We start from the raw sequence: 23,362 nt of genomic DNA on the forward strand, positions 1-23,362 counted from the left end.
TCCAAAGCTGATAATAAGGAGCAAAATTTTCAGTGCAAGACATTCTCCTTTCCTGTTCTCAAAAGCCCTTTAGTCTTCCCCTCTCTATAATTTTTCCTAGAGTGAAAACTGGATAAGAAAAAAAAAACCTTTCCTTTTAACCAGGCAGAAATAAATGTATCGTGCAATATTGCCGTTGAAGTTCAAGAGTAGGGGAATCCACTTTGTCACAGTCACTTTCAATGAACACTCCAGTTTATGATAAGTTTCATAAAAATTGCTTAATTCAACATTTATGAAAGTACTGAAGATAAATGAAAGGTGTAGAAATAGGAATCTCACCAATCAATCATCCCGTTGGATATGAGCACCCAGAACGATAAGAACGAAGATAGGCTTTTCATGTACATCTGGTTTGCCAGATAGAATGATTGAATATTCTTGCATTTTTAATCAAAATGTTCCTACCATGGCACTATCACATTCAAATTATTTTCTTCCACCACTGAATATTAGCACTTTTCCCCCTTTGGGATTAAGTTGCTTGCAATGTTTCACGTGAGGAAAGGAAACATCCTGTGTGGAAAAGTGCTCGATAAAAGATTGACTGAGGAAAACCTTTTGGGTTTTTCTTCGGTTTTTGGTAAAATATCTTTTCAAAATAAATGCTCAGAAGTGAACCCAGAGGCCCAGCTTCCACATAACATAACAAAGGAGAACAAAATGGTATTGCGCCAGACAAAACAGTTTGAATCTTAAACTACTTATGCTAGAAAAGTTTTGGGGCAGAGCCTGCTTTTTAATAATGATTTTTTAATAGCTTTTTGTACAAAAAATCTTTGCCAGAAATTATGCTCTTAAGTATAATCATGCTACAAAACTATTGATTACAACCTGAACATTCAGGTGAAACTGTGCTAAAAATGCCCAGCCAGGGCAGATTCTGCCTTTTTCCTTCTAACTGTGAGGTTCTTCACGGGCGAAGAGCCCAACCTGTAATGGAGCTGGGAACGTAACTCAGCCAGCTCTTCTCTCAGGGCTCCCACCTATAAGCAATGCAGAGAAAAGCTTTATTTATAAGTTCCAAATCAGGAATGAACTTTTTCTGTCCTTTCTCTACAAAAACAAGCATGTGAGATCAGCCTAATTCAGTGCAAAAGGTAGCTGATCAGAATTATCCTATTCCTTTTACATTTTTGTGGAGTCCAAGAAATACAAGTTTCTAAAATAAAGAAAAAACAAGCCAAGCTCTTCTGATTTTAATATTAACCTAGTTCAATGAAACTGTAAAAGTTTCAGTTCAAGACTCAAGTGATAACATATGGTACAAGAAACACTGTTATCAGCTTGATGAGTTATTGCAATAACCACCCAGATTACCAAACTATTTCCATGGAGTTGAACAGCTGGAATTAAATGTCGATTTGCTGTAATTTCACAAGTGGGAACATTTATCACAGTGAAGTTTCAAATTATATCTGCCAGTTAATACCCTGTAAGTGCCAATGTTTTCCTTCTACGCTTGGAATATCTAGTTGAAAGGTAATGACTCTCTTAAATTTTTGATTGTTCCCATTTGATTAATAAGACAAGCTCTTAGTTTGTAAATAGGATGAGACAAAGGCATAGGTACTGCTACTTCAAATAATCTGCACTGGATTCTTAAGTACTTCTTACTCCTCTGCTTCTTCAGTTCTACACACAGAGCAGTAAAGCTAAAATAATAATAATACTCAATTATTACTAGGGCTATCTACGGTCTTTCATAAATGACTCTGCAGAATGGCAGCTACCTCTGTCCAGACAAGCCCCTATTGCCTGACTCTTCATTTGGTACAACAGAACAATTTGACTCCATTTGTTTCAAAAACTTCAAACCTCTAAGTGAACAGTATTCACATTAGGACATCCTATAAGATACATTTAACTGCAACTAATGAAAAATTACATGGTTTTGTTCTCACCAAAGATGCATATTCATGGAAATAAAAGGAGGAAAATATTCTTTCCATTTCTGGCACTTGAAGAGTTTTCCAAAGTAACAGAGAAGAGGCAACCTATTCATGAAGGTTTTCAGAAGGTCTGGCCAAGACAGATGAGGCAATCCATCACCTTGGAGTCAGTTGCTCCTCCACTGAATTGATATTACAAAGTAGGTGCACAAGTCACAGAACAAGCAAAGCCTCATGGGCGTGTGATACTGTGTTGGATGCTTTAAGACCCAACAAGTTTTGTGCTCTGGTTTGGGTTTTTCTTCTGGATTACAACATCTGTAGCCTCTATAGCATCATCTTCAATTGCAGATTATCTGTTGTCTAATAGGCTGAGCCCGTGGTTTAGGTTTCTGCTTGACTAAGAGTACACATGGAAAAGAGCAGAGAAATCCTAGACATTTAGGTTCATGAAAACTATAGGAATTTAAATTGTCTGAAAGCTCCACCTCTTGCTGCATTTGGCCAAAATCAACCTGCAGATTCAGTGCTGGTTAGAAGCAGAGCACACCACTCAGCACAGACTGCACATGGGCACCTTGGCCACACATTGCCCTTCTCCGTAAGAAATGGTGCTAAAACCCCCAAGCAGCTAACCTGGCCTTCCTGCCACAACTGTGCCCCTGCAAATAAGACTCATGGACGGCACCAAGCTCCAACACATGGCAGAGGAACAGGGCCACCACACACCAGGATGGGCTCCATCCCCACCTTCCCTGGGATCTTCATGTCCAGCCATGTACCACAACAGGGCTCAAAGTCACATAGGTCAGCAGCAGGGACAACTCTGGGGTTCCTTTGGCTTTAAGCAAGAGACTACCCATCCTCCTCACATCCAAAAATACCACAAAATGTGACTTGCTTGCATCTTCTGAAAACCATTTCTATTTTATAGAGAGGAGGAGAGAAATAACTAATAAACTAAATCCAGGCTGATTATTTTGAAAAGGACAAAGACAGCAGAGGTGACAGAGGTGTAATTGTTAGTCACCCTTACAGCACTTTCCAGTAGAGCTATTTAACATTTGATTTCACTGATAAGAAAAATAAAGTTATTATGAAACTGTTCTGTCAGCCAAAAGTCCAGTGAATCATTTATGAACATGTACCCAGGGCTTCTCTCCCTTCAATTCTCTCTTCCCATCAGAAACAGAAGCTAGTTACCTTTTTTAAGCTGTCGCTTTTATTTCTTAAATCAACCTGAAAAGAATAAAATATTGCATGAGCAAAAATACAAAATAAATGTTTGTAGTTCTGTAATTCTTCGAAATGTCAAAGAAAAACACAAAAATGTATGCTCTGTAAGTTTTCAGCTGAACTTGGCATGACAGTCTATCTATTATTTAAAAGATGTTGAAGCTCAATTCATGAATTATTAAATTTTTGTTACATTTAGTTTCCAAGTGAAAAAAATATTTCATTCAATAAAGGAAATGCAGGCTGCTCTATGGTACTTTCATAAAAAACATGGGAGTTAAACTCCTGAAGTTACTCTAAAAAAATGAAATTACTAGCCCAAACTTCGTAAGTAGCCTTCCTGCCTCATTAGAAGGATGTTCTGTATATCCAATAACCATCAACAATCCTTCAGCATTCCCACATCCACTGCACAAACATCCTGAATTTACCTGCAATGCAGTAGAGGGGTTAGCAACAGCTGCTCCATGTGAAACTCCTGAACCTCTTAATTCATGCAAGCTGCAGAAGTCAAAAGGATCCTCTGGATCCTCCAGCCTGTGTCCTTACCGTATTTCTCACAACCACCCTGCAAAGACTGCTCACACCATGCTAAGGCACAGTCAGGTCCAACAACCAAAACAAAGCTCTCTGTTGCACTACTACATCTTGAGCTGGCAAATTTTGATTACAAATTGTATTTAAGAGCACTCAGAAGGTACCTCGGAGGTGAACGGCCACCCACCAGAGAGACTCCTGGCTGTTAGCTTGATGAAATGCAATGAGTCTTGAATTTAAAGGAATGTGTCACTCTTCTGAGGGGTTTCCTGTTCGTGGCCACCAGGATCATTTCAGAAATCTGTTACTGGCCGCTTCAATCAGTGCAAGCTGCCAGTAGTTTCAGTGGCCACTTCTGCTGCCAGCAATCAATGGGACATGAGTGTTGGTCACCGTGCCAGAGCCACTCACAAGGAGTGTCACAGAATCACAGACTGGTTTGGGTTGGAAGGGACCTTAAAGCTCATCCAGTTCCAATCCCCTGCCACAGGCAGGGACACCTTCCACTGGACCAGGTTGCTCCAAGCCCCGTCCAACCTGGCCTTGAACACTGCCAGGGATGGGGCAGCCACAGCTTCTCTGGGCACCCTGTGCCAGCATCTCAAAACCCGTAATAGAAATTCCCTGTGTCAGTCCAGGACAGCAAACCAGGCTTGATGCACAGCAGCCTTCACCCACAAGGAACCTAATTATACCTTAGCTCAACCAACAGCATCTCTGCTTTAGACTTTTGAAACTTTATATAGTATTGCCAATACCAAATTGGATCTGCTCTAGAATGAGGTTTAATAACTATAGGGATTCAAAACAAACAGCTAACTGAACTGATTTAATAAGACAGACAAAAACCAAACTCAATGGCACTACTTATATTGCCTAATAAAGTTATTTCACTATACTCTGGAGGCAGCTATTCAATTAGCTTCTAAAAATCTATGCCAGTATTCTTAAAAGGCTCTGAACAAACTGACACAAGTGCAACGGTTACTCCCTGTGACAGGTATTTCAAAGACAGCTACTCCAGCATATGATCCCACAGATAGAAAACAATAAAAGTTTATTATTATGAACTGCCCTAACTAGCAACCAAAACTGCAATGACTGATTAGCTTACACAGATAAATATCTCAACAGCCACTGGAGTGTTTTTCCCAGTGAGAAGATAAACTCTGTGTTAGTTTGCTGCATTTTTCGAAGAAATGGTTTAAACTACCAGCATTTCAAGAACAATCCAAAAGAAATGTTGCCATTTGACAACCACAAATCCTTCTATATAAAACAGTTAAGCGCAAGCCTTGTAAAGTAGTCATTCATTAGCAATGAGCCAATAAATGTCTATCACAGCAGATTTTTACATGATGTCATCATAAATGCAAACTACCACTGAAATGTTAGAATTATTTTCTGAAAGTGCTTTAACCTCTTTAACAGTGTTGGCCTCCTGACATTTCCTCTGTGCTCTAGCCCTAGCTACTCATCTCTGTGCCCAGGCACAAGGATGTTATGCGCCAGCCCCCTCCGTCCCCAGGATGCATGGTCAGAATGGGTTCAGAGAGAAACTTCAAAGAGCTTTGTCTTTCCTACCCATTTGTTCACCTCCCAACAACACTCCTGAACAAGGAAATATTCACACAATGCTCCCAGTCCTGCATCTTGACTGGAAGCAGGGAAGTCACCCTGCACAGAGTTGACTACTGGATGAAAGGACTTGGATCATTCCAAAGGGACCAAGGATCTTGTCAGCATAAGAATAGCAGAGAAGCACTGGCTTACCTTCTTCTCATTCAAGATATAAAGTTTGTGATCTATGTATGAACAATATACATCTTGGTAACAGTAACCAGCTTAATAACAGACAGACTTCTCCAACTCCTGAAGGAAAACTCTTCTGGCCTTTTTAATGCAACATGTTTAGTTTCCCAGGTTACATCATCAACTGCCAAGGAAAAGGCTTCCTGTTTGACTGTTATTCTTTTTATTGTGATACATGATGTCACTCTCAAAGAATAGTGATTTAGTCTTCTTTGTAAATAGAGTTAATGCCTGGAATGCATTTTGCCCTGCATTGCCATTTGCCTTTCATAGCACTTTTAACACCTTTGCTGCAGTCATGCTCTATAAACCGATGAGCCATTTCTGCTCTGAGGTCTTTGCCAAGATTCTTGGTATAACCCAATCTTCCAGCTCGGAAGCATATTGAAAAAGAAATAAAGATGCCTGTTGAATATAAAGTATGGTTGTTTCTCTTTAGACATTCTGCATTTCAGGTTTGAATCCATGAACAAATCCTGGACACGCCTATAGAAGCAGGAATAGCTTGTCTCTAGGCAGGTGTGATACTGTGTGATTTAGACACATCAGTGCCCCCACTCCCCACACTTAGCAGAGGGCATCTCAGACAATGAGCTGGTATGAGCCAGCCATGTTCTCCTGCAGTGCCAACAGCATCCTTCCTGCTAACGACAATGAAGCAGTGTGCAAAACCCCATTTATTTTCTAGGGACAGTGCTTGTGCAGACTATGAAGCAATATTAGTAATATTATGGCAATACTGGGTACAGTATAACCACCTGAATTGTTTAGAAAGCTCTCCATGCTTTCTGGTCTATTGTCCTGGGTTCAGCTGTAGCAGTCATTTTTCTCCTTCTTAGTAGCTGGTGCAGTGCTGTGTTTTTTAACTTTCAGCCTGGGAACAACGCTGATAACACTGATGTTTTCAGCTGCTCCTAAGTAATGTTTATTCCAACCAAGGACTTTCTCAATCTCATGCTTTGCCAGGGAGGAGGGAAGCCGGGAGGAAGCAGAGACAGGACACCTGACCCAAACGAGCCAAAGGGGTATTCCATACCACAGCACGTCATGCCCAGTATATAAACCGGGGGGAGTTACCCGGAAGGCCAGATCACTGCTCGGGTCGGGCTGGGTATCGGTCGGCGGGTGGTAAGCAATTGTATCCTCTCCTCTTGTTATTTCACTAATCATTATTACTATTGGTGGTAGCAGTAGTGGTTTGTATTATACCTTAGTTGTGGGACTGCTCTTATCTCAACCCGCGGGAGTTACATTCTTCTGATTCTCCTCCCCATCCCTCCGGGAGCGGGGGGAGGAAGAAGTGGGGGGAGTGAGCGCGCAGCTGCGTGGTTCTGAGTTACCGGCTGGGCTCAAACCACGACATCTATCTTGGGACATATCTTTCCCCTTTAACTGAAGCATGTTGTAGGTTCCTGATTTGAAGTTGCACAAATCAAGGTTCACTGCATCTTTGCTCCCCTCTTACTAAAACTACACAGAAGTATTTTTGGTAGCTTTGAAGAATACTGAAAAACATTACTTCCCAGTGAAACAGTAATGGCACAAGCAATAAGCATTCCTGATGTGAGGATTTTAGATAACTGAACCAAACAACTAGCCAGGACAGCTTAAAAGCCAAGATTTGTAAAGAAAGGGCATATGTGTTGCCTGTGGGGTGTCTGGTAGCTGGAACTGAACTCTCAAGAAGCAAAGGTTTCTTTTGAAAGAGTATTACGTTGCAAAGTTACCACACAATTTCCCTACGAAATGCTACCATCTCAGTGTTTATTAGAGAGTTCAAACTTGTCCTCTAACTTGGGTAAGAGGATACAATGGACAAAGTAGCAGCAATCGCATTCTCTCAAACAGTTAGAAGTTGGAAATGCCAGAATCAAGATTGACTGTGCGACCTTCGTTTACCCCCTTGTGCCTGTGCATAATGATATACCTTTAATTACATGAGCAGGAATTTCAGCTCTAAGATTCTGCCTTATTCAGAATGGAATGGATGAGGACTGATGTCTGTAGGACCATCTTATATCACAGAAATGGGAAATCCTTAACAGGAGGCATGTGAGGGATGCAAAAAGTTGGTCTCATGAGTAAGTTAGTTCAGCATCAGAGTGAATTTGTCTTCATGGAAAACCCACAAATAAACAAACAAAAAAACCAACCCAAACTTTAAAAAAAAAAAAAAGTTCATTTGAACTTGAAGCAAAGTAAAACATTTCAAACCAAATAATTTGGGAGTTGCATTTTTTTGTGCCTTTGGGAAAAACTGCAGGGGAAACAGACAGGCACTGGTGTCCCCTCAAGCAGGTCTAATTCATGTCTAATCTCCTAATAGGAAGCTACTACCTAACCTGCTACCTGCTAGCTTGACACTAGCTTAAACCTTATCCATCTCAAAGGGACCAGATGTGACCAGTGGCAGGTACAGAAGATTGGCCAGTGCAAACTCTTCCCTTACTTAAACCTCACTTATCTACTGGGACTTAACTCTAAAAACATCTAACAAGACTGTGGCTGGATGGTGCACAGTATGAAGGACTCCACCATACACCAAACAACATCACACTACTTGAGACCAGGACACAGGTTTATCTGTTTGTATGAAAGATGCCCTGCATCCCAGGAATGGAATTAAAGGAAAAACCTCAGTCTCTTTTGTCTCTGTTGCTGCCTCCATAGTTGTGAGGCTCGCACTCAGTAGAAATTTCTGTTCTGGTTGAAATTGTTGAAGGTTTTACTCTCGTGCCAGTATTTTTTGAGAACAGAAGCTTCTTCCCAATGATGCAAATTGTTTCGAGATTGTTTTCTCCTTACCATTCTTTACACAAGAGTTTCCAATCCAGGCCTAAAGTATCCACTAAACCAGTGCCCGGTGGCAGCCGGAGGACTCACTGGTCTGTAACCCCTCCCAGCTCTAACCACTATCTGCCTCTAGGATGGGCTCTCTTTGCTTTAGTTTCTCCATTTAAGAAACAGGACAAGCAAAACACTTTTTGGTTGAAATCAGAAATAACCAATTGGAAACGGTAAGTAAGATAGTTAACATTATTTAACACACACAGGCTGGTTTTCCAATTAGGGCTCCAGTTCAAAGTGTGATCTCCATGGTCCCTCTAGCATCAGTTTTGGGTTCCCGCAAAGAGGGTTGTGCTCTGAAGTTTGCTACAATTCAAAACCATTTAATTCTTAAGACTTTATGTGCTTTTTCTTTTCTTCATTTATAAAAAGAAATAAAATACTACTGTTCAGTTTTAATTCAAAGTCTAAAAGGAGCAAAGTGAGAAATGCTTTGTATTATCCAGCTTTAAGTGCTACCAAAGTATTTATGGATAAACAGAGGAGTCACTCAACAGGACATAACTGGCACACAAACTTTGGCTGGAGAATGTTTCTAGAAATTCTTCTGATTAAGAAAGAACCATCACATCCCTACCACCCCTCCTGGCCAGAGACCAAACTCTCCTATGTTGCTTGTCCTTTCATCTCATACTTTTGAAAGCAGGAGTACACAGCATCCATCCAACAAGGAGTGAAATCTATCCCAGTGTAAGCCTGATGCTACCGAGGAGCTCTGCCCTTACCTCCAAAATGGGCTGCAGCTTCAGAGTAATTTTTTCCACCCCCTGAAGATCTTGTAAGAGCTACAAATCCCTGGTTGCTTTTGATTTACAATAGAGGCAAGGCCATCCTTATAATGAAAAAAACAAGGTCTGTTGATATAATTTATCATGGAGATCAATGACACTTTTATTCTCTATAGAGATGAAATATCCATTTTGCAGTAAGATTATCAGAGGGGTTTTCTCCTTTTTTTTTTTTAATCGTTTTTTTTAAAGGCCTGTTGCAGATGCTCCATCATTTGAAAACCAACATGTAACAGAACATTTTAGCATTTGCATCCAGTTCTCCCAGTTGCTTCTCTAAAACATAGTTCACTTATGTTAATGGCTGGAAGAAAAGGGAATGGTGAAATCAGTGAAACAAGACCTGTTCGGATGGTAAAAGGTAATACTAATGGTATCCCCAAGTCAAGAGTATTGCTAAACCCTTTTAGTTAAAATAATTGTCCCTTTCCAGCTCCCGGTCTGCACACCAATGTACTCACCTCTGCAGATTGCCACCAGTTTACACCAGACTGAAGCAGTCATGGTGAATTATCCATGTGGTTTCTATTAGAAAGAAGCACTGCCTTCTAATAGGACTTCTTTATTTTTTTTAAGTCCTATTTGAAATTCTCGCCAAGCCCAGTGAAATGTTTCACACCTCACCTTCAGCAGCGTTTCTGGGCATCCAAAAACCATACCAGGCATATTCGCATACAAAGACTGGCTACCTGTCACAAGCTTTTGAGTTTAGGTACTGCTCGGTTGCCTAGCTTCGCTGGAAGAACACAAATACTGTGTAGGTATCTTCTGTAAGATATACAGCCCATCAGATATGCTTATTGTAGTTGACCCCAACACCATATGCCAGCGGTACATAAGGCTTAGCCTTCACTACCGAGCTCTACAAGGCAGTTGCATCCTCTCCTGCCTCATGGAGAAAAACCAGATACCCATAAGCACAGCTAACACGCTGTATTGACAAGACCACTGATGTAGTTATAACTGTATGAAAAGAAAATTTGTCATCTTTTCAAACTGCATGGACAAAGCCATGAAAGATGTGATAAACAGGTAACATTTGGTAGCATACACCGTACCTGCACCAGAGAGCTGCATCAACAGGAACTCTACAGTACAGATAGCCTAAATGTTTTGAAAGGTAATAATCCCCGCTCCCATGCTGTTTGAGTTACAGCCTTTGTCTCCTCTGCACACTTTATCACATGGTAAGATAAGTCTATTAGGAAGATTTCTTTCTTAAAGTTACTCCTTTAAAGCACATGAAACTCATGGTTTAATTGGTGGCTGCTGAGGATTAAAATCTTAGATTAATTTCCCTTAAGCTATATGCTTGCCCTAAGCTACCATCATAATTTCAGGAAAGGTATTGTAGAGCTTTTCTAGTGTTTCAGTTCCATTGGTACCGATTTACCACAGATGTTCAGTATTTTCACCTTATCTGTACTTCCCAAATGGCTATTTTCTGTTTACTGATGTTAGGGCTGCTGAAGGCAAAGTAATTTTGTGTATCCAGCACTCCACTGCTTCTGTATACGTTTCTAGTCAAATAGCTATAGACAATAACACATTTGGAGATATTGACATAGACAGGACAACACTTGTTCATAGGGATTTCCTTACTTTGATGATTTCCACTTAATACGAGTTGAAAGTTTAAAAGGAACCTTTTTATTCCCTGGTTAATCCTGCCAATTATAATTACTTAAAAAAACCCCAAATAAACAAACACCACACACATTAAAAAAACACCCCAAAACCCACAACCAACCCCACTGTATGGCTTTGCCTTAAGCTATTTTCATTTACAGATTTCAAAACACCATCTCCAGGCAGCAAGAAAACAATCCATGTGTTTATGATGATATACATATACATCTTGATATATATACATCTCGAGGCACTAATTCACCTTTTTTGTGCACATCAAGAGGAATATTTGAGAGGAAAATTACTTTTCTCATGTTCTTTTTCACTGGCATTACATTTCATTCATGTTTGCCCAGATTTGGAGGTCAGCATGGACCCCATGGATGCACTTCTGGGTGGCATTTTAAAGAGCGAAAAAAATGCTACAGAACAATAATGGGAATGTCTTAAATACTCTGAACCTTCCTGAATTAGTGACTCTGCTGTTCATTGCACCATAGGGATTTTCAGTGCTACTATAATACACAAATATTTTTCTTCAGATACACATTAAAAATAAACTCTTCCAATAAAATACATGATTGGGGCCCTGATTCAGCTCTGCTTTGTACTTTGTTCATTTGCAGCTACAAGAAAAGAGTTTAAAATGAGCACAAAGTACCATCTGAACCACCTGCTTGTTCTATTTTGCAATCACTTTACAATCAGCCTACAAGGTATTAAATGACTGCAAAAGTGCATGACAATGGAGAAGCAAGGAAAGAGAGACACAATGAAATCATAGGCTCAATCCAGCTGTGTCCTGGGCACTGTCATTTTCAAGCCATAAATATGTTTGTAGGAGTGAACCACTCAGCTTTTAGAAGTGAAGAATATCAGTGGATTTTCTCTGCCATCATAGATCAGAAACGTTTTAAGACAGTCGCTGTTCTTGGCTGAAGCATTGCCCAGAACAGGAGCACCAATCTCCCCAGAACACTCTGCATCCCAATGAGAGAAGTACTGGAGCTGCTCCTCTGCCATCACCAAAATACTTCAAATTGTGTATTTCATTACTTTGGCCAAAACAAAACCCAAAGCAGAAGCTATTTAACGTTCCAAAATGAGAGTCATGTTTGACTTCTGTAGAAGTCTTGTGGAATTCTTCTAGATTTCCCGAGACAAAATTGCCTTAAAATGAAGGCAGCAACGGGGCTTCTGCAAATTGGGATTAGGCTAAGGGAATCAAACATCTAGCAATTTTAAGGAGGAAGGATGAGTTAAAAATAAAAATGAAGCTGTATATTCAAGAAAATAATTTTTAGATTATTGGCTTTTTAAATTACATTATGTTTTCTCCTGTACTTGGAATCACTCCTTATGACAGAAATAGGAAACTGAAGCAAGGCTTTGTCTCCAAATGAATATGACTCACCTCTGTGCACAACTTATCCCAAACTGCTTCTATGGATTCACAAACCCGACAGGACGGAGCCAGCTCCTGCCAGCACCAAGATGTCTCCCATGGGCTGGGTTATACACCAACATCACAGTGTTTCCCCAGAAATGGGACTAGTTCCAGCCTCCTCTCCAGTGATTTGTCAGTTCATGCTTGCCTCCTCTTAGCCCAGTGCCAGGAGCTGGACCAGGCACCCATAAAACCAGTGGGGAGCAGACTACCCTCAGTTGTATGCGGTATCTCTGCAGTGATTCAATGGCAATTTGATCATTTACCTATCAGGCTGCTAAAAAATTCACATTAAAATGAATTAATACAGGAGAGACATTATTAATAGGCTAACAGGAAAAGTGGGAGGGTTTGTAGGCTTGAGTTTTTTAAATCTACAAATAAACCATGTTTCCTTTCCCTTATTTAACTTCCCCAAACCTCCTGTCATTTCCATATTTCACCAGCAGTCATCCACAAGAGGGTCAGCCTACAAGATCTACTTGTCAAGGACATGCCACAGTAAAGCATCTCAGTGCTTCAGTATTCAGGAGCCAGCATTCAATTTATCAGAGGTAGCAGCAGATGGGAGATCATCGCACAAAGTATACTTTTTAATTCACAAAACATATGTGCTGATGCAGTGCAGCACAGTTGTATGATTTTTATGCAACTTAGAAAAAGTTTCTGTACAAAAGATTCTGATTTTCATTCATGTTTCACAGCAAAACTTTTGTCACAGATTGTATTTAAAAAACAATTTCAAAACATGTACCTTAAAGTACAATGGAAGGAATAGAAGGCAGTATCTTGTCCACACACCTTTAATGCTTGCTTTTAGATACAACCAAGAGCAATGCTCAGAGCAAAGCTTGGAGATGGAGTTAAAAAAATAAAACTATTGAAGAAGAAAAAAGACTCACAAACAATGAGATAAAAACCTCAGCAAAGCCAACTACAAGCTGCTTGCCGGTTTACAATACACAATACAAGCAGGCAGATGGCATTTCACAACTCCTTTAATTCAGTGCCTACAGCTTAGCCATATGTATTCCTAAATCTCCTAACAGCTATATAGAATAGCTCACATTCCTATGGACTTACACTTCCAGGTGCTAGATATTAAAAGCAGAAAGTAGTTATTAAGGCTACTCATTTGTTACGCTGCGAGCTCCATATTCTGGAAATTTGAGCCCTCTGATGATTACTCAAAGCTACAACCAAATACAGTATCTCCTAAGAGAATGTAGAGCAGTCAGACGCCTGATCCTAGCCTACACTGTGAGGTAACTACACCCTAACAATGATGCTTTCAGTCCATACAGGCATCCACCAGACCAGAATACCCTGTGCACAACCAACCATTCCCTTCCTCACCTTCTCCTTTGCTATAAGGAAATGAGAGATTAATTGGTGCAAAGCTACTTACACAGACCCCCATGTTACTTGATCCTGATGGAGCGCTCTCTGGTCTTGTGCGAGCTGGAGAAGTGGACCAGAATTCAACTTAGCCTCTACTCAGCATTGGCTTGGAGCAGCTACTGTCTCGGATGGAGCTGGCAACTTAGCCCACTTCATATCTCAGGCAGCCAGAGGGGTCTTGGTGCCTTTTTTTGCATTCTGTATGTGTTTTATAGACTCCTTAAAACCTTCAGCAGAAGTTTTGGATTAAATTCTATTGATTCCACCAATGATTCATAGTCTACAGATTAAAAGAGAGACTTCCTTCCCCCATTGCCTGGCTCAAACAGAAGCAGTAAAGCTCCTCAGAGAAGAGATTAGAGGTGGCAATAAACAGGCAGCAAAATTCATCAAATCATCTTTTACAAAGCTGCCCAAAGAGACAGGAAAATACTTGCTGTGAAACAACTGAAAAGTAAATATATTCCTAAAGGTAGCACATCATATAGGGTAGAGGAGCCCACAACCACTGCTAAATAATCATCTGGGCACGATCTCTGCAACGTAGTAACATGTAAGACAACTGAAACAGTGGGTTGGGAATATACTGAATAATAAAAGCAAGTGGCAGGCCTTCTGCTTTTGTATGTGTTACTTTTGACAGTCCTAAAGGAAGCAGAAAAATCAGCATAGATAACTATGTCTAGAAACTTTCTGGCAGGGAACGCAGAACTGTGGGAATTCGGAAAAGGCTGCTCTTGGAGCATTACCAGATGAGCCCTGCGTCTGGCAGCAGCCCTGAGGCATCACACAGTGCTGCAGATCAGGGTTTTCCTAGAAACAAGGAACACGAGCTCCCCCTCTCCAACACACCTTCTGCCAGCAGACATCCTCCTGGCAGATACCTGGATCTCACAATCCCCAGGCAGCACATGCCAGCAAACACACTAAACCGGCCTCCCCTTTGCCCTTCCCACTGGGAAAACAGCCCCACAGCAGAGCCCACCACGGCCACTTGCTTTACTCGCTTTCCTGTAGCACAATCTGATTTCAGCTCTGGTTCATGGTTCACTTTATATGAATCACAATTTAATAGGTTTTTCTTGGCTCCTTTTTGCATTGGAAACAGTTGCCACCACTTCCTTACGCTTTGTGACACACATACAGGAGTTTTGTGCTTTTGTCCTCGTTAAATCCTTGTACTGTGTTATGCAAACAGATCAGTAAAAGAAAGAATCAAAGTCGTCATTCTATGCAGTGAAATTTTTCATTTGTCTATTACTCATCTTTCATTAATGATGCACGAAGTCTTATCTTTCCCTTTCTCAACACTTTACCCCTCTCTATTCTTTGTATTTTGTGATGTACACAGACTTTTGCGTTACAAACTCTTCAAAGACATCATTATTCTTTACATTTATATGCACTGAAATAATCTTTGTAATCTATGATCAAAGACTTGCTATATCTGGCTGCATTCATTTTCTTTATTTACTCTTCCGAGTCAGCCTTTTTTTTATATATGTATTAATTTTTGCTACAAAAACAAAGCCATTGCGTCAGAAAGCCAAGGCAATTCCAAGTTATATTAGTCAACGCGCTGGTGATCTGACTTCAGTGCAATACACCACTATACAGAAGGACAGAGGTTAGTCAGTAAAAAATTGTTTTCACCTATCAATATAACTGTCACTGAGCCTCAGTAATCAGTAGGCATTATCCCCCCTAATTCATGAGAATTACAGCAAAGCCTTTCCTTGTTGAACTCAAGGATTTACAGTTTGCCCACACACACATTGCTCAATTAACACGTGCCATCAAGAAACGAGTTCCCCCTCTTTTAAAAGCAGATAAACCTAAGCTGAAGAAAACCCTCTTCTGAAACAGCACCTGCCAATGGAGGCAATTTTCAAGGCCTTTGATGGTCAGTCCCTAACATGCAATGCTTTAGTCAGTCCTCAGGTCATCTTTGTCCCATGAACCCATCCACCAACATCTAATTAATAGATTCCAAAGTACCAACTTTAATTGGACTTCCTTCCATAAAAAAAACTCTTCTGTGTAGAGAAGGTGATGTTTAGGATGCTGAAGTTTCATCATCACTCCTATTATTGCACTGGGTTTTAGCTTTCCTGTCCCAAATCGATACCTACCTGTTGCTTTTTCTTATATTTAGGGTTGTGTCTTTATGTAGCACTTGGCATTGTTGAATCCCAGGCCATAAATTAATTAAAATAACCCAAATGATCCATTCTGACAAATAACACCAAATATTTTACTAACTTTGTGCTCCTTTACCCAGAGGCATCAAGCAGTGCCAGCAAGACAGACAGACACAAGAAAATAGGCAGGTGTGCAGCTCAGCAGCAGCAAAGCTCATATCACACTAGTGGCCTTAAGGAAAACAGGAATGAACTCATGTCCTCAAATCACTGCCCACATCACTTCAACCTTTCTCCAAAGCCCATTAGTACTAAACCACATCAACTTTTGGGTGTGACCCGTATAATATATTCATTAACACACAAATGCGTATCCTTACATCACAACAAATACAGATATTTTTGCCCTTAGCATGCTCCCAATGCATCACCAAGTGATTTTGGGCATCATTCTGAGGGAGGACCAGGTTTTTAATCAGGGTATCTTTTCCATAGGCATTTTCATTTTTGGTGGTAACCTGAGTGAAGGCAGAGCACAAATTAACACTTAGCCTACTAAAGTATGTGGATGGTCACTGCTATTCCACAGCTAGATAAGGAGTGCAGAATATAATTCTTTTTGTTGGGCTTTTAAATCAGTAAAATACTGAATTCCCTTTGTAGCTTTAATCCACATGCACTCCTTTTTATTGTTTAATATTTATGTTCTTCTGTCATCCATTTCAGACCAGTTTCCCTCTTTGCTTTATTTCCTTAGCCTTCCATTTCACAAGGCTGAAATTTCCACTTACCCCACGATTGCCTCAACATTCATGAATTCACCTTGGATGCTGAACTTTGTCATAAGTGCTTTCTGAACCCAACTTTTCATTCAGAAATGCGCATCTGTGCTCTGAAACGTTTTTCAGCTCCTGAAGGTTATGTTATCCAGCCATTTGATTTCAGGGTGAAGGTTACTGTAGTACTTAGATGCCTTCCACATCAATATGCCTGGTTTAAACAGGGGCTTTAGGGGTTTTTTGGTCAAGATTTGGTTGAGATTTGTTGGTCGGCTGTTTGTGCAACAGGTGACTAAAATACAGTTTTGCAAGTAAACAGCACTAACAAAGGTACCAAAATACATTATGATTTCATAAATAAAGTGCTAAATAAACATTATTACTTTGCAATTTACAACTATTTTTAAAAGCCCATATAAAAAACAGCACACATTTAATGGATATCAGGACCACATTATTAAACCTCAGGAACACCAGAACAAAATACACATAAAGAATGAACAGGAACATCAGTGAAATTATGCACCCATATGTTTTCAACCCAAAAATAGGAAGTACAGAACTCTACAACCACATTCAAAACCCTGCCAAACACAGATCTTTTGAAGATTTCTCTATCACTAACTGGCAGGTTGAACAGCTGCTAATTTTAGCAGCATTTGGTCTCCTTTGTTTACAATCCTGTTGTTTTTAATGCAATTCCACACATTCAGCACTAGAGCAGCAGTAAATATTAGCTATACACTGCACTGCTCTATCAGGCACCTGAACCTCCCGTTACATGCCAGTGAAACGGTATTTCACCCTGAAGACAAGCAAAAAGTGACTATAGTACTTATTTATACTCTGATGTAATGAAAGCCATTGAATAGAAAATGTAGTAAAACGCCTTCCTAAATTTAACTACTGCAGGTAGAAAGCGTGCGGATTTTATTGGTGCTCCCTACCTGCAACTCCACAAACACATTGCAAATAGCAATACATTAAGTCTGGCAACATGTCTTTGAAGTGCTGGCCCTGCTGTAGAGGGTCAGGAGCTTGCTAGAGACACCAGAGATGCTTCCCACATCAGGAAGCACAGATCAATTTTGGGTCCCTGCTGTGAGTCAGTACCCTCTATCAAAATCAGTCCCAGGATCGATATTCCTGGATACAACCCTCATACAATGCTCCTTCAGCTCTTTAGAAGCCAAGTAGAATGACATATATATGGGGCAAAATTTTCTCTGCCTAACATAATACTATAGATGATCAAGGGGTAATAGGTTTAAACTTAAACAGGGAAAGTTCAAGTTAGATATAGGGAAGAAGTTCTTTACCATGAGGGTGGTGAGGCACTGGAACAGGTTGCCCAAAGAAGTGGTAAATGCTCCATCCCTGGCAGTGTTCAAGGCCAGGCTGGACAGAGCCTTGGGTGACATGGTCTAGTGTGAAGCATCCCTGCCCACAGCAGAGGGGTTGGAACTAGATGATCTTAAGGTACTTTCCAACCCAAACCATTCTATGATCACAAGATCATCTGCTTGAGTAAGGCAAAACATTAACAACCTCTATAAATAATATTAGCTTAAAAACTGTGGCATAACACAAAAGCCATATTATGTCCTCAAGTGCATTAAAAAACAACAGTAAATAACTCTTGCAGGGGGGTTAAAAACATACTCTTCAGGATTAGAGCCCTGAAAGGGCTAATTATAAAGTGGAATCCAACAATACCAGTCTTTGGAGTTACAGCCCACAAGCCAAACCATGCCCTTGGCCAAGCAAGTTAACTGCAGTGGGAGCACTCTACATGCTTTTTATGGCAAAAAGTTAGCTCCAGAGAAAGACAAATTCAAGTAGTTGTCACTGATGTTGAGCCAAAAAAGCTTTCTGGCTTTAGCATTCTTCTCTGCAAGGTCAGAGGTGATCACAGGACCTTTATTATCGCTCTTAATTCACTCTGAGTCATACAGGAATACAATCCAAGATGCTAATTAAAGACATAAACCTTCTCTGGATTGGATTAAGGGCTGTCATTTCTTTCTTTCCTGTAGGAGGATAATTTTTTACAGCCTGAAGTACAGTTACATATTTTCACAAGACAATACAGAATGAAAAAGGGAAACAAAGAAATACACGCTTTACCAAAAGCCAATAAAAAGAAGACAGATTAGCTTTCAATCACATGTCAAAGAAGTAAATCTAACTTTCCAGAACTATAAAGAAAAGATCCATCTTTGTGGTTTAAATAAAAGTTTGACAAGAAAGTTAATAGTATGAAAGGGAAAAGGAGGATTTATAAAAATCTTTTTGCAGAGTAAATAATTGAAACAAGCCACAGACCTCAGAAATTATTGTAGCTCCACTTCAACATGAAAAAAACCCTGCTGAATATAGCACAGCACGCAGAATGTCACAGAGTGCCAACGCTTCAGAAAGCCAGCTTGCATAAAGATGAAGCAATTCTGGAAGTTTCACTGCTACAAAACTTAGCCAAAACTTTATTGACTTCAGCACCTTCATGTCTGTGCACATGTTCAAAGGAGGGGTAATAAACACAAGACTTTAAGCCCAAAGTTACCCTCCAAATTGCCTCTCCCTTGTCTGCTTTGGTGCAACACACATCTTTGTAACCCATTTAATTAAACCCCACTGTCCCTCCTTCGCAACAGGCCCACAACAGGAGGGATTTGCCAAGATGAAGCTGTGCCTGCAAGGGAAAACCTTTTCTATGAGAAGGCCCCTGGCATGCATCCTGAAGAACAAAGTTGCTGAGAAAATGACCACGGCTTAGGTAACAAAGTAAATTTCCTTCAGCTATAACTCACATGGTCAATTCTTTCTGCAGCCGCAGCACAGAAAGGTTTATCTCTGGCCCTGTTACAGAAGCAATTTCCATAAAAACCTTTCAAAAAGGTATTCGCTCCCCTTAAGCCCCAACTGTTAAGCATTTTTTGGGAGACAAACCCCCCAGAGCCTCTGTCAGGAGCTCGCCTAGTCCATCTCACTCACACACTCAGGAGTTAAATGGACTGCTCATAGAAGGAATTATCCTCCCTGGACAGCCTAGGGGAGACTTTGCAGTTGGGAAAGCAACCCGTTCCTTAGCACCAGCTGGACTTTTTTTAGCTAAGAAATTTGCTGCTAATTCAGTAGTTCAAGATATCAGGAGGAACTTCCCACCTCCTGGTTTCCCTCTGGCACATCACAATTTTCTCCACTTTTGTGCTGAAGGTATGGAGTTTGTTACTGTGCCCACACCAGGCATGTGGTGAGGCTTATTGGGGGAGAGCCAGAGGTTTGTGGAGCCTTCTGGACTGGCTTTAAGGGATCAAATGGTCTCCTTTAATCCCAAATTTTTACCTCCATGGCCATTTCTATCTCTGCACGCCCCTAATTTTCTAGTAGGATGAAGAATATATGCATTCCTTGGCTGTGAGTGACTGGTAAATCACTCCAGCTTCTGCTGTTGCAGCTTTATTCTCCCACCTTGATTAACTGAGTCTTATATTCCTCAAAGCTGCTTAGTGCAGTATCTGATTCCCCAAGATCCTAAATTGTTGTTCAGAAATGAGTGCAGATTATTCGGCCTGTCTACTTATCAGCTTTGAAATGCTAATCTAAGGTGATGACTACCTCACATTTTTATGTTTTCTCTTAGCCAAGATTGTAACTTCAAATATTATCTGATTATATTCTTCCCCTGATGAGTTCAAAGGAAACAAAAGGCAGAAACTAAGATGCAGGCTTTAATTGCAGGAGGAGAAAAAAAAAAAGACTCTGGAAGTTTCATGAGGCAAAAATCAGCAACAAATGTAATTTCTCAGGAAATAAGCTGTCGTACCACAGAGTGTGTCTGAATGAGTATCTTCCACAAGAAGAAAAGTGCTTGCACACTGGCTGTGAGCTCTAGAACTTATTACAAAGAATTGAAGCACACACACAAACAGCCATCACAACTGAAACACTTGGTATTGACAGAAGAGCAAACAGGTGAAGGGGGTAGGGAAATGTCATTGGAGCTGTTTGGGTCCGAATCACTGTAGCAAAGTACTAAGATTGGATATTGCTAAAGCCTGGGTTAGAACCCCAATTTCATTTCCAAATGCACATTCATTTCCAAACTAATATTTAGTATTAGGTTTAATTTTATCCAGGACTTCTGTTACTGTGGAAGACCAATCTCCCAGTTAGAGGAAGTAGTATTTAAGTCACAGCACTTGTTTATTTTAAGCTTGATAGCAAACATATTTCAAACACTCTTATGGAGTCAAAAGCAGGTGATGGATGCTATTTTAGGCACTAGAAAAACATATTCTACATCTAGAGGTATAGACTGACTGGAGAGAGTAAAAGGAATGCAATGAGGCCAATCATAGATCTGCAAAGCATAATGTGAAGGAAGATTAAAAACATTAAGGGTTGTGTACCCTAAAAAGAAGACAACTCAAGGGGGTACCTCAAAGTCTTCAGAGACAGAGTAGAATAGAATCTTTTTCCCATACCTGGGACATACAAGACAAGTTACTCAGTTTCCTTGACTAATTACAAGAAGAACAATTCAGGGTAAACTTCAATAAAACCTTTCTAATGGCAGAGATGAGGAGACAGAATGGATTAGCTGAGCATCTCTCTACCATTGGAGATCTTTCAGAACACATTGAATAAATATTTGTCAGGATTAATATATAGTTGATCCTGCCTTGGGGCTGATGGATGAATTACACGACCTCTCTGATGTCCTTCCAGATTATTTCTCTACAATTCTGTTATGCAGTTGCTCACAAAATCAGGAACTGGATTTAATAACTGAAAATGCTGTTTCAGAGATACTTTAGGAACTCACAGCTGGTACAAGATAAACCTAATTTTCAGGTAGCACAGAGCTATTGGTTTCCCTGCTGTTGCAATCACCATCTTTAGTTAGCTGGGAACATACACAGAGGTTAAGGTAATTTCCATTATTCAGCTTGGAAGCCAGTTCTGAACGGTGGCAGATTAACTGTGTTGCAATTGTGCTAAGGAGCATTTCAGCAAAGTTATACCTGTTAAAAGCACCCTTGAAATGCAGGGATCTTTAAAGTTGTCCCCTTGAAAGACTTAATTTTCGCCGAAGTGATAAAGGTTTAACTAACACAGCTTGATACCCAACCCGGGAGATATCGGGGAAACAAATAAAGAGCTTAAACACCATTTTGGAGAATTTAAATGCAAGATCTCCTCCAAGTCATTTACTGGCAAGGCTCCCAAACCATTCTTGCTTAATATAGAATCATAGAATATCTCGAGCTGGAAGGGACCCATAAGGATCAATTAATTTCCTGGCTGAGTAAGTTATTCACACCTTTAATGTAGTCAGAAGGCTCCCAAGAACCAGATTACTGAAAAACAGAATCTTCAGCATTTTTGAGATCCGGTTCACAGCAATAGGAAGATTTAGTAGCTTTTAAATAAAGATTGTCTCAGCTTGTAGGAGTCATTTGTCCAAGAAAAGTATTCTAGAAAACGTTGGCAATAACTTTAAAGAATCTATCCGCCTAATGATTCTTGTCCTGTGTACGCACTGACCACCTGTGCTTCTGAACATCCGCCATCTGAACTCTCCTAAATCTGTCAGACGCTGGGAAGAGATGGTTTTAGAGTTTCCTGAATCAATGGCCTCTGTGACTGTAATATATTCCTTTCTGGACATCCTCAGGATGAGTAAGTTTTGTTTGTTAACTGAGGCTAGAGTTGACTTGCATTACTATAGCCCACAAGAGCACTTCAGGTACAGCCAAATCAAAGCAGTCCTTCTGCTCCGGAGGTGTATATGGCACCACATGAGATTTCTATATCTTGAGAGGTATGCAGTTACATCTCCGCTGCCTCTGCCCTCAAGCAAAAATATAAGAGAGCTAAACTGCCTACAGGCTCTCAAAGCTCACGATTGAAGACCAGAAGATGAAAAGCTGCCTGCATCATGCCCTGCACAGTCCTGCTGTGGGTTAGGATTAGGTCCTGGCTCTGAGCTCCTCTCACTTGGCATTGCTCAGTCTCTCTGTGAGCCTATTTACAATGCAATATGCTTTGATCACACAGGCCACTCATCTACATCCCATGCAAAATAAGTTAAAGCAACAGCTTTCATGAAACCAATCTTTGTTGGTGTTGCAGGATGCGTATTTTGATCTCATCATAGCCCAAGCCTTGAATCCCTAATGGCACTTTGCCACAAGTAGTACCTGGGATTGCTCGCCTGTTCACAGCTATCTCCTGAAATACACTCTTGAGTATCAGAGAAGACAGCTGCTTGTTGCTATTCCTTGATTCATGTGAAAAACAGAGAACACAGGACATCCCCTGTGCCCTGGGAGTTTGAGGGCATACCTCTTTGGAACAAGAGCCTGGGAGACAGACACAGAGTGCCAGGTTGGACAGGCAGGGAGTAGGAGCAGCAGCAAGAGGCTGCAGCACAGCAGAGGCAGGCAAACAAGCAGAGCCTTTCCATCACCTCTGCAAAAGGCTTCTAGAAATCAAGGAAGCTTCTGAATTTGAAAACACTACTCCAGAGGAAAACAAACCTAAAGACTTTTCCCTTCCCTGACACAGTAAGGGGCAAAAAGGAAATATGTCAAAAAAACAAACCCCCAACAACCAAACATACAAAATCCCAACCAAACCAAAATCAAAACCACACACACAAAACATCCCACAACAACCACAGAAACAAGAGGAAACTGTTTGTTGGGGATGCTCCCATTAGGACTCTGCACCCATGTCATTTACTCTCCCAAAGTCTGTGTTGGTGACAAATAACTGCCATGAGTGAATTAAAAAACAACCTGCAACC

At 40.5% G+C, this 23,362-nt stretch overlaps 1 long non-coding RNA gene across 1 annotated transcript; it reads left to right on the forward strand.

Annotated features, from left to right (window-relative positions):
• Positions 1-1,915: 1,915 nt before the first annotated feature.
• On the forward strand, positions 1,916-23,132 carry LOC115614051. Its single transcript, XR_003993612.1, has 3 exons — positions 1,916-1,930; positions 6,176-6,177; positions 22,482-23,132. It is a non-coding gene; the product is annotated as an uncharacterized LOC115614051 (long non-coding RNA).
• Positions 23,133-23,362: the final 230 nt, after the last annotated feature.

This window comes from Strigops habroptila, chromosome 11, assembly GCF_004027225.2.
Source record: "Strigops habroptila isolate Jane chromosome 11, bStrHab1.2.pri, whole genome shotgun sequence".
Lineage (NCBI taxonomy): Eukaryota > Metazoa > Chordata > Aves > Psittaciformes > Psittacidae > Strigops > Strigops habroptila.